The following is a 12,828-nucleotide window of genomic DNA, read 5'->3' as shown; positions in this document are numbered from 1 at the left end:
CATATGGCATGTGAAGAGATAACACATTCTGTCTTTTAAAATATTTTGTCTGGATAGCAGAATGTTACAAGTCTGGGAACTGGTCCCTAAATTGCAAAATCAGCAAAACAAATCAGAAACTGTTTAGGTTCCTTGCCTTTGATCTGTTATTAAATATTGTGCCACAGATAACCAGAAAACAAGTCTTTTAACACTTAACATAGATCGTGATCAGTAACCCACCTCTCTCTTTCGTGAAAATAAAGGAATTAAATCTCTAAATATCAAAAGTAAATAAGGTATAAGCTATGATTTAAAACATTCTGTGTGTGTGTGTATGTTTGTATGTACATGTTTCTGTGTGAATATGTTCAAACATACACATGTGGTGCAGATGTGAAGGTTGGAGGACCAGCACAAATGTTGGTCCTTTGATGGGGGATGTCCTTCTGTATATGTTTCTCTTATTGGTTGATGAAGAAAACGCTGATTGGCCAGGCAGGAAGATAGGTGGCGTTACCAGACCAGAAGAAGGCAGGGGATAGAGGCCTCTGAGAGCCACTTTGCTTCTGAAGGAGTAAAATGCTGGATTAAGGGTAAGCCACAGCCTCGTGGTAATACATAGATTAATAAAAATGGGTTTGTAATTAAGAGAGATCTATCCAGTAAGAAACCCAAGCCCTTGGCCAAGCAGTTTATACTTCATAGAAACCTCTGTGTGCTTATTTTGGACTATATGACTGTGGAACCTGGCAGGACAGAAAACTCCATCTTCAGTCCTTGCCTTCCATTTTGTTTGAGATGGGCTCTCTTGTTTGCTCTGGCATATGGCAGACTAGCTGTCCAATGGCCATCCTGGGATTCTTCTGTGTCTGATTTCTCACTTCCATTGTAGTGCTGATAGTATAGACATCACTACTACCTCTACCTTTACATGGGTTCTGAGAATTGGAACTGACATTTCCAGGCTTGCACAGTAAGTTTTAACCACGGAGCCATCTCCCTATGCCAGAAAAAATTATTGTGATAGCAATAGTGTATTTTCAATTTTTTGAATAGATTACAATTCAGTTCAGATGATGGTAATTTTAAGGACATCTGAAGTTCCATCCATTCATAATTCCATATCCATTTCTATTCAATGTACAAAGACAGGCTTTAAAATACAGGACTTAGTAAGCATCAGTGTGGTTGGGTCCACAGTGTAGGATTAGATGAAGTTTTAAAAATGTTTGTTTACTTTAAAACACTGTAAACTATATTTCAACCTAATTGTGGAGTTTTAATTTCTTGCATTTTATTAGTTCAAGTTACAGAGATCTTTTTAAATGGAGTGTCTGTGTTCACATAAAACTTAGATTGAAAGTAAATTTCAAGATTTTATGTACATTCTAGTGGTAAATTAATGGCACATATTCTCAGCAGAGAATCCATACCATATTAAAGTTCTCATCCAAATCCTAACAAGTGGGGGTGTCTCTCTCAAAAGACAAGGATATTTTTAAACTATGGCACTATTCCTAATGATAGGACTTCATGGTCCAGACTGGTATCTCAAATGCAATCTAATTTATTGTCTGGTTTTTATACAGCTATGTCAGTTATGAGATAGTTCAGTCTTTGATAAAACAATTTACAATAAGAGAAAGGGCAATAGTTCCTAGAAGCAATCAAACTGGATACTTAGAAATGTATCCTAAAGGTGAACTTGTCATACATAAGCATGAAAGGGAACATTTGTGAAACAAGAAGATAAATCAGTTCTCAGGGGAAGAGTTTAAGAAATAGTAATTACCACTTATGGATCTAGTCAAGGGCTGTTAGGTAGATTCTAGACACCATCTCTTTCACTGAGAGCCAAATTCTCAAAGACAATGAATCTGGGCTTATCATCTCATGAGCATGAAAATCTCAATATGCTTGACAGAGGGACTTGTTTTTGCTCTGAAGTAAGCATCTTGGATAACTGTATTTTGGGTGGAATGTGAAAACTTAGAGAACCACTTGTCTAGCACACATAGATGATGATAATAACAACTACAACATAAAAATGTATTAAATGTGGCTTTTTATTTCCCTAGGAATTCAGAGCAAAAATAATTTCTTATATCAATATTTACAATTATTTTTAGGGAAGGAGTATTTAATAACAATGTTTTAAGTTGTGACTGCCCATATTGTGAATGAATTATCTTTATCCTAACATGATGATAAAAAAAACTAAGACTATCAAAGATTATATGATGTGCTTAAAGTCACATTTCTGGTATGTGACTGAGTAAGCAGCAGTTGCTATTTTGCCCAAAGATTACAGTCTCCCACTGTAACCCCTGCTAGGGCACATAAAACAAGCAATATTTCAAAAAGAGGTAAAGTGCCCGTTTTGTAATCAAAACAAAGGGTAAACAACTTCAAAGCCAAGTTCCCATATAAAGGAGGAAGGTGAGCTAATCAAGATCATTTCTGCCCTTCTAGCTTCTTCTCCTCCCTCCCTTCCTCAGTGCTGATCATCTTCTCATTCATCAGTGTAAATATTACACATCCATAGAAACAGGAATTATAAAATAGAAGGCATTTCAGCAGGATGGCATAGGATATACTGGTTATTTGTTCACCTAGTGGAAACATTATTAAGACCAATGTCTCCATGTTTGGAAGGCTGTGGTAAGCAATACTTACTGGGAAAAAGGCACTCATAAGATGATGATTTAATGCATATGTTAATTTGACTGGACAGTTATTTGTAACTATGATTTATTCATTATGGAGACACACACACACACACACGTGTCCTGGCTAAACAGCTATCTACATACTTAATAAATACTTTCCAAAGGGAGTTTAAAAATTTCATAAGAACCTTTGAGGGCTACCCAGAGGTTGTTCATCGTATATTTTCCCCTCTGTCTTACAAAATTACTTTACCTTGATTTATTCTTCATTATCTCCTATACAAATTAGGATAATGATAGAAATAATAGCTAATTTATAAACATGAATTACAAGGAAAAATACATAATTTTCTAGTATTTTATTATTTAAACTTTTAAATTCCCTTCAAATTTCACACAACATATTTTGATCACATTTAACTTAATTCCTCCCCTTAGCTCCTCCCATAACCACTCCTGGAACTTTCTATTCTGTTGTTTTATTTTAAATTTGATAACTCATCAACTCTATCTGTGTTATCTATATATTTCTGGGTGTGAGCTTGGCCACTGGAGGGAAGGGAGTGAGATCCTCCTCCCATAATTCATATAGATTCATATAACTGTACAGGAGGGATGTCGTTAATTTTTTGATAAGTTTCAAATACTGGTGATTAAAAACAAATAGCATTTATCTGAATGTCATCTTGTTGTGCGTTCTTGAGCAGACACAAGTGACTGTATGATTAGAAACTAGTGATTTGACCACATTTGTACAACTGTCCTAAAGACTTGGAAACTGAGAGTGAAGAATTTAAGATCACTTTGATGCCCAAGAGTTTGGTATATAACATAATGATGCAGCACATATTCATATTTGTTGGCTACTGCTTGTCTTCAAAAGCCAAATAGTATTATTTTGGCTAGCTCAGGCTAAAGTATTCAAAACAAATGCATTCTCAAACACCCTCTCTTTCTCAAGCTGAAAGAACAGTAATGTCTAACTGAGATAGAGCAGGCAAGTTAAAAACACAGTTCAATACACTGTATAGGATTGGCTTAAAACATACCTAGTTTTCTCTTTACTTTGAATTTTCCCTAGAGGAATGTTTAACATTCTCAGAGAGTGATTAAAAACTAAGTGAAAGTACATGCAAATGTGCATGACCTGACTTTCATAGCATTCATAATGAAAATAATTAGATTTCCTTTAGAATACATCAGAAGGTAGCCATGTACTGAAGTACTCCATTAATGTCTCACAAATCAAATTTACCTTTTATATTTTAATTGTAGAATTCCTAAACCTGAGCCATTACATTATTTTTTGTTCTATCATCAAAACCATAGCCTACATACTAAATTAAGATGGGCTATGAATGTACAAAGCAAAAACTGATTCCAGTTCACCTGGAAGAATAAAAATTACATGAACTCACATCATGACATCACTTCTTATCAGGAATCACAGTTCCTGTATATGTATAGAAAGCATTAGTTGGAGACAATTTTGTTTCCAAACATCAGTAAATAAATGTATTTATTGCCAGTGGTCTAAGGAGTAGGATTGCCACTTTTAAACACAGATGCATAATAATTGAATGTATCCTTGAAAGTGTGATATTATTTTATTATACAACATGGTATTTTAAGAAGGATTTTTTTCTTAAGTCGATATCCAATTATATGATTTTACTTTGCAAATAATATGTACCTATACCAAGATATTAAACCGCCGGACGTTGGTGGCGCACACCTTTAATCCCAGCACTTGGGAGGCAGAGGCAGGCAGATCTCTGTGCGTTTGAGAACAGCCTGGTTTACCGAGCGAGTTCCAGGTCAGGCTCCAAAACAGTACAGAGAAACCCTGTCTCGAAAAAACAAACAAACAAAAAAAAAGACTTTAAACCATGGAGACACTGATAAGGGATTAATTGCTGATACCACAATTCATTTTTGATAGAGGAACATTAAAGTGGTTCGGTCTTCCCTTAATTTATCTAAGCTTCGTTTCTCAATAGGATTGGTAAATGTTTTTCAGTTGTTATCTACATTTATATTTCACTGTCTATCATCATAATCGGTGCTTAGCAGTTGCTTTAATCTACTAAGAATATCCTGTGCCAACCAGTTGGCAATGTATGAGAATCATAGTCAATGCTATTGGGAAGATCACAGTAGATATGAATTAGATATAAATTCATTTGCTGGAGAATCATATTCTGAACTCAAATTCCCTGCCTTTCAGGTATATCAAGTAGCACTTTGAAAACTTTTCAATTCAAACCCTTCATTTCTAAAATTTTAGCATGTAACTCCCTCACAGTATTCATTTTTATGAAGTCACTATGAGTCTCTGAGGAACTGTTAGCAAATCTTTATTTCTGTTCTAAGAAACATTACTCTTATAATGAACTGTATGTGGAAAAGAGTCCCATAATCAATGCATTCAAGAATAACAGCACATTTGGGCCACTGGTTATAGTCACAAAACATTTGACACAGTAAAGGAAAGGAAGCCATGAAATACATAATCCATTTAATTTTATTTATCCCTATCATAGCTTAGACTAGTCTCACTAGAAAAAAAGAAGTATTTAAAAACACCCATCCAAATGCCATCATTCCATTAAATGGCGGAGGGGAATAGTTCACACATTGAAGGAAAACCATACATGGTCCTCTTAGTAATGCCCACCAAGCCGCCAGAGAAGCTTATGAGACTTATGAACACTTAGAGTAAACCGTTAGTACATTAAACATCCTTCTATCCAAATAGGTTTCCGAGACAGATTTTCAACAAATATTTTCAATAAAAGAGATGGAACTGCCTTTTGTGGAGCAAAGCAGACAGACATTTCCGGGAAATAGTATGGGGAAACAGTTGCAAGAAAGCAAGCACCATCCTGACATCTAAATCAAATGACCATAAGTATAGCCTACAATTAGAATGGACTCCATTATACACACAGGTCTGAAAGTCGTGTAAAGGTATAAAACTGTGTAGCATCAATGCCACAGCCATGAGGATTTTTAAGACACAGTGGTGGCTTTTTAAAGTTACCGATAAATATTGCTGAGATGCTGAGTGATGTCTCTGACTCTGGGTATCATGTTTTTCACTCTACACTTTAGATGAACTGCTAGATATACATGTTCTGTTGTAAAACAATTTCTAGACCTCAAGCAGTTCAAATAATTGGACCACAGGAAGTCAGGCTTGATTGTGTAGTGCATGCTATAAGGTCATGGCCCAGCATTCATTCCTGCATCAAAGATTGTGTGTGTGTGTGTGTGTGTGTGTGTGTGTGTGTGTGTGTGTGTGTGTGTGTGTGTGTGTGTATGTGAGAGAGAGAGGGGAGAGAGAGAGACAGAGACAGAAGACAGGGACAGAGAGACACACACAGAGACACACACACACACACACAGAGAGAGGAAAGACAGATTACCACTCAATAAATTCAATTCTTATGAATTATGATACCATAAAATCTATCACATTCAAATAAAATGTCGAATGGTAGACTTTAAAATCCACTTCCTCTGGCAAACCAGTATTTTTTCCATATGGTTACAGAGTAGTTTTGAGATAATTTATGAAAATTTAACTAGCATGCATTTTTTGAAAGTTTGTGTGTGTTTGGAGAGATGAAGTCATTAATGAAGTGGCACAGATCAAAAATATTAAAAATTAATAAACAAAAGTAGCCTTAGCCATCCAAAATAACAGTGGTGTGTGCAGAATACAAACAGCAAGATATAGCCTTAAGTTTTTTTAATGGTCATGACATGACAGTAGGCTGGGATTAGTTCTAGATATTAGGATTCTTCCTGTGAGAGAGGAGAATATTTGTCCAAATGCATGAGCTCTCAGGCTCAAAATAATACAGAAGATTCAGAAAAGTTTTGGCTTAAAAAATAGGACAGTGCTTTTCAAACTTCGTGCATCTAGAAATCTCCCAGAAATCTTGTTAAAATTCAGACTTGATTTAGATATGAAACCCGAGATTCTGCAGTTCTATCAGAGCCCTTGGGAAGCTGATGCTGTTTGTCCAAATATCATCCATAATATAACAAGCGATTAAAGGATTTTGCAGAGTGAAATTTCTCTCCTCTGCTGTAGAGTCAGGTAAGGAATGACTTGGATCTAGCATGACAGACTAAGGAAGAAGATCTCTTGAAAACAAACAGTTTTATGGGATCCAAAATTAAAATGACTTTTCCTGTTTTATGAGAGATACTAGAAAACTTTTATTATATACTGTCTGGGGATCTTGTTTCCTTTAACTATCTACGCTTATCAACAAGTAATACTGCAGAGGTGTTGGGTCCCAAAATTCTAGTACAAGTTTGTATTCAGGTCAATTTTATTCTTAGGTTTAGCCTCATAAAGTTCAATAACACCCCAATTCTCACTAGTGGAAAACATCTTTTTCTATATTCAACAGCAAACCAATCAGCAACCTTTCAAGTATTTCCCCTTCCTCTAATTTATGACACACAAATCATTACATTTGCTTTGTTTAAAACTGGCTGAGCCAGGCACAGTAACACAGTTCTGTAATCTCAGCATTTTAGAGGTCAACACTGGAGGATTTTGTGTTGCAGGCTAGCCTGGGCTATGTAATAACCTTGCATTTCAAAGATAAAATGAACAAAAGATAAGAAAATAAAATTTAAAAGGATAGTAAAGAAAAATATTGAATAAAGACAAGTTGATGGTGCTTTTGTTGTTTTTCAAGACAGGGTTTGTCTACATAGCCCTGGCTGACTTGGAAATTTTTCTGTAGATCAGGCTGACCTTGAGTCCACAGAGATCTGTCTGCTCTGCCACCTGAGTGCTGGGATTAAAGGCGTGTACCACCACTGTCAAGCTAAGTTGATGGTGCTTTGACAAAACAATATGAAAGGCAAAAATAAAGAAAATATTTGGGCTATCTTTCCAGGTAGACCAAAATTGAATGAAAACCTGTAGGGCAATTATTGAAAACTGATATTCTATGGATTCTGCCTCCTGCCTCATTTTATATTAGCATTTTTGTCTCTGGCAAATTTCTCATCATTGACCTGTACTCTTTGTGAATTATGAGGAACCCTTTGACCTTCAGGTCCTGTTTCAAGAGACCTTAGCTATTTGAAATATTTTCCTCTTCACATCTAGTGTTCTAGAGTCAGCACTCTTGAAGGGCCTGTTGCAATGTCCCTCTCTTCCGAGAATGTTCATTCATTTTCCTTTACTTGAGCTCCTTGTCTCTTCTCATTCCAGCAGCTTCCTTTTAGAGCACTCTAGTTGAGTGTCTGCCACTATACTTCCCACAGCCAAGTCTCTATTACAGGATTTATAGATGTGCTGGTTTTAGTGACAAGATTATTAAGAGGCATATCTGGCTCTGTAGTTTCCTTTCTCTTTTGTGCAGGTCTTAACTCAAGCCTGCACTTGCCTTACTCGGTTGAAGTCAATTGTCTTTGCGGTCCTAATCCCTCAACCTGTGACTCATCAAATCTCCTCTGTGAGCACAGTGAAAACCAGAAGTCATTTGCTGAGTGGCAGAGTCATAAAATTACAAGTCTGAGCATCATGAGTGGCTTGAGATGTGTAAATCCCATTCCTCAAGTTCAAAGTCATTAAAAGAATGCCAGTGCTGCTAGTACTAGTCCAAAGATGTAGTTTATCAAGTTGTAGATGATGTGCTTAGTAAAACTTCCAGATGCTCTGGGTTTTTTTAAAAATAGGTGTTGTTATTCCTAGAGTAAGCCAAAGTATCCTTTGAAGGGCTTCAGAACTCTAATAATGATTTCCTCTGGGTTGATAGATTTGGAAACCAATCTGCCACACAAGTCTCTAGAGGGATCCAATACCTGCAGCTCAAATACAATAATGTTTCCTTGTGAAAGGTGGAAATAGTCACACAGAAGAGCATGCTAACTCAAGAGTGATAATGGAAGATGGTTAAATAACAAGGCCAATTGAATGGCCAGGGAGATTCGCACAGCTGTGCAATAAAATGCCATCAACTGTGACACCAACCCATCTGCTTCCTAATAAGAGGTGACAAAGGAAGTTAAGGTTCAGCTGACTGATTTGGAGACTGATATGGATCTTTCCATTTTAGCCCACTCTTTTTCATATCCTTACTGGGGTACATGTTGAGCTGAGATTCACTTGTACAAATGGAGGCAGGCAGGAAACTCATACTGAAGGATGATTCATCTAGGCAATCAGTTCATCTGTGCTACATTAGGACAGAGCTTGACTAATAATGGTATCTGTACAAGTACTATATGAATCCCTATTTGTAGTTGCATATCATTTTAAGTGTATTCAATATATTTAATATGAGTTATCTAGCACAGACTGTATCTCCTTTCCTCAACTGTGACATCTTACTTTAACTTCCTGCATTCACAAAGCCTAATGGAAGATGACATATATCAGATATGTAGTACACATTTGTTGAGACAGACTGGATTTATGCTCCATAAGAGGGTTTATGTACACAGTGGGAGAGAGGACTTGGAACTGATGGCCTACATGCCACTCACATTGACAGATGTGTGCAGTTGTATATGGCATTGCTGTTTTGTCTGAGGGACTTGGGAAGAATTAACTGAAATGAGCTAGAAAAGGGGCTTTATGAAAGAATTACTAGCTTATGTGATTAAAACATTTCCTCCATGAAGCCCAGTGCTTCCTAAGAATTGCCTTACCCCATCTTTAATAAACTCTCTGACACAGAAGCTTTTTCCTTATTTTATAGATAAAGAACCTACAGTTTAAAGAGGTTAAGTTATTTGCCCTAGTGTCAGAAATGGGAATCAAACTCAAAACTCTTTAGTATTAGTAAAGAATCCCTTGGTCAATATAATTACCATCCCACATTATAATACAAAGTAATAAATCTGAATTATTATGTAACATTATGGAGACACTCTATTGAGATCCAACTTTACATTTTAGAGCACAGTTTGGCTTATATTTCCTAGAATACTGGGTCTTCTGAGAACATTCATACTAAACTATTCTCATTGTATCCACTCCTTTTTGCAACGTGAATTCTTAACTCCTGTCATTAAGAGACAGACTATTTCTGTAAACCACAAATCTGAGCTGTCTTATGTTTCAGTGAACACTATTGCTGACACAGGCCCAGTTTGTGCCTCAGGAAAGTTTGTAGTTATGATTAACTACAAAATTTTGAGTTTCCTGCTGTCACCATAGAAACAGGTCTTATACAGCTTGTTGGATAATGTGGGACATGAGGCACACTTTCCTGAGTCAGAAAGCAAGTTCTCAGGACAATAGCATGCATGGGCACAGTTAAAATGAGTCAAGGTTGGCTTAACTCAAACCTTCCTAGCTAGTTTATAGTCTTTTAAGCAATAACTTATTGCTTTTGTTTTAATCCACTGAGTTTTAGGCTAGGTTTTAAGTAGTAGAGATTAAGAAAGAGCAATTAATCTTACTTAAAACTGAAAACAATCTCGCTTCCCTTCTTGGAGATGTATGAAATTATACTTTATTATACTTTCCATTCCAGGATAGCATTCACAGTCAGATCTAAGCATTGTTTCAGGGAATCTCCAACTGCTTTTATGAATCTTAGAGTCTGAACCAATCAGAACACCATCATAACACCAACCAGAACACCTACCTAGATTATTGTCCCAATTTTGCGATACAGAAACCATAGAACTGTGAAAGCAGAATATATGCCCTTCAGAGCTCATTGTTTACACCTGAGAAACACATTATTGTCCTTAAACAGAAATCTTCAAGTTTTGGTTTCTGAACTCCTAATATTCTGTAAAAGCACTGAAGACTCTAAAAATATATCTTTGTTGGTTAAAGCTATTGATATTTATCATGTTCTAAATTAAAATACATGGAGTGATGAGCAAATTGGCAAAGAATGGGCTGGCAAAACCAGCAGAGACAGCTGATCTGAACAGGGGAGTGCTCTTGGACCCCAGACCGACAGTGGGGAGGCCAGCATGGGACTGGTCTGGACCCCCCCAAATGTGAGTGTCAGTGAGAAGGCCTGGGCAACCTATGGGGCCCTGAGCTGTGGATCAGTGTCTATCCCTGGTATACAAACTGTCTTCATGTGCCTATAGCACAAAGAGAGATGCTCTCTCAGCCTGGACTCTTAGGGGAGTGCCTTGACCCTACCAAGAGTAAAATGACAGACTCTAGATATCCCCTATGTGGAAGGATTTGGCAATAGGGTGGGAGGGAGGGGGGGAAGGGGAGTGCAGGAGGAGGGGAGGGAGAGGGAACTGGGATTGACATGTAAAACAAGCTATTTAAAATTAAAATAAAAAATGATAATAAAAAAACATTTGTTGTTATTAGTCATTAACCATTTGAAACCTACTGTGGTGGACATATCACTTGATAATATAAAGGACATTTCTATGAAGACAAAGTACATTTCTCAAAACAAAAACTGCATATAATAGGGCGTCAGCTGAGCACCTCTCCAGTGCTGAATTAGATGAATCCCCAAGTATACTTCTGCGTTGCCACTGCCATCAAACCTTTAGGAAATGTGTTCTCATGGTGTGAGAGAAAGGGTAATAAGGGAAATAAATTCTTGGTACTCTTGTGTATGGAACTATGTATCTGAGGGTATTCTAGAAAGTTCTCTAGGTTTGTTCTCATGGAAATCTGGGCATTTCAGACCACATGTTGGGAATCAATGTCTCTTGGAATTAGCAACACGAAATTCTGTGATTTAGGTAAAAAGAATTCTATTTTTAGAAGACATATTTAGTTTATTTAATGTGTACGAGGGTTTGCTTGCATGTATTTACGTGCACCTCAGAGTTCAGAAGATGGTGTTATATCTCCTGGAACTGAAGCTGTGGTTGATTGTGAACCACAGTGTGGGTGCTAGGAGCTCAAACCAGGGTTCACTACAAGAGTAACAAGTGCGCTTAACCACTGAACTATCTTTCCAGTCCCAGTTCATTTTATTTTAAATCATTAAAATAACTCATAATTAATAATTTTGTCTTATGACAAAAAATAAAAATAATTATCCTTTGAAAAGCTATAAATTTAGAGATTATTTTTAGTTCTTAGCTAACTAATAAATACTATGTATTTAAAATTATTCTTCTTTTATGCAATACTTCCTGACTACAATTTCCCCTCCCTCCACTCATCCATTTACCCCCACCTCCCTTCTCTACCAGATCCACTCTCCCTTTTTCTTCCCCAGAAAAGAACAGGTCTCCCAGGGACATCAATCAAATATGGCACATCAATATACAGTAAGACGGGGGATAAAGCCTCACATCATCATTTGTTGTTTCCTTTGATGGAGAGGGGCATGTATATCTGAGAGTGGAAATGAATGTATTTGTGTGCAACTAATGCTACATCCATTAATATCTGATTCTCCACCTCATGGGAGCTGTGTGTATGAGTGTGGGTTACAGAAAGTTTGAACTTTGTCTTAGGATGATTTCACCCTTTTTCACCAGTTAGATTCTTTGCTTTTCCATGATGATAGACTCAAACGTGAGGTAGAAAGGGAGTCGCTGACCAACAATCAGAGGACTGTGGGTCCCAGTTCAACATATTCAAGACATTGAGGTTTGCTGTATACAATCCTGTGAATCTGAAATCAGACTTTTATCTTGTTGAATCTTCAGAGGAGACCACAGGGACAGACAGCCACTTCATCACAACCTAATGAGAGACTGTCAACTCAAGTCACCAAAGACCTTCTTTAATCCTCAGAGTCACACATTGGGAATAAGAAATATCTGCTGGCCAGGCAGTGGTGGTGCACATCTTTAATCCCAGCACTTGAGAGGCAGAGGCAAATGGATCTCTGTGAGTTCGAGGCCAGCCTGGTCTACAGATGCCCTTTAAAGCATTTAGGCTTAAGAGAAATATGTCAGTCAGAAATAAATTCACAATACATTCATGAAATAAACACTAATATTCAAACTGGGTATAAAATAATGTACTTTAACACAATACATTTACAATAAAACCACAGTAAACCTGATAGGCAATGATGAAAAATCAAAAACTTTTCTCTTGGATCCCAAGGGACTGATGCTCACACCAGCTGTTTCCATTCTGCACAATATTTGAAAAACCATTTTCAGATCGATTGGACAAGAGAAAGAAATAAATACATCAAATTGGAAAGAATTTAAGTGTATTTGTTTGTAGACACAT

The 12,828-nt window shown here is 36.8% G+C and overlaps 1 protein-coding gene across 1 annotated transcript in view; it reads right to left on the bottom strand.

The window, feature by feature from the left end:
* The window catches only part of Gabrb2 (gamma-aminobutyric acid type A receptor subunit beta2), a 221,053-nt gene that overhangs the window by 40,893 nt on the left and 167,332 nt on the right, over positions 1-12,828 (bottom strand). The gene's annotated exons all lie outside the window — the stretch shown is intronic.

Source organism: Mesocricetus auratus, unplaced genomic scaffold (genome assembly GCF_017639785.1).
Source record: "Mesocricetus auratus isolate SY011 unplaced genomic scaffold, BCM_Maur_2.0 Super-Scaffold_100007, whole genome shotgun sequence".
Taxonomy (NCBI): Eukaryota; Metazoa; Chordata; class Mammalia; order Rodentia; family Cricetidae; genus Mesocricetus; species Mesocricetus auratus.
This window is presented reverse-complemented; position numbering and strand designations above follow the sequence as displayed.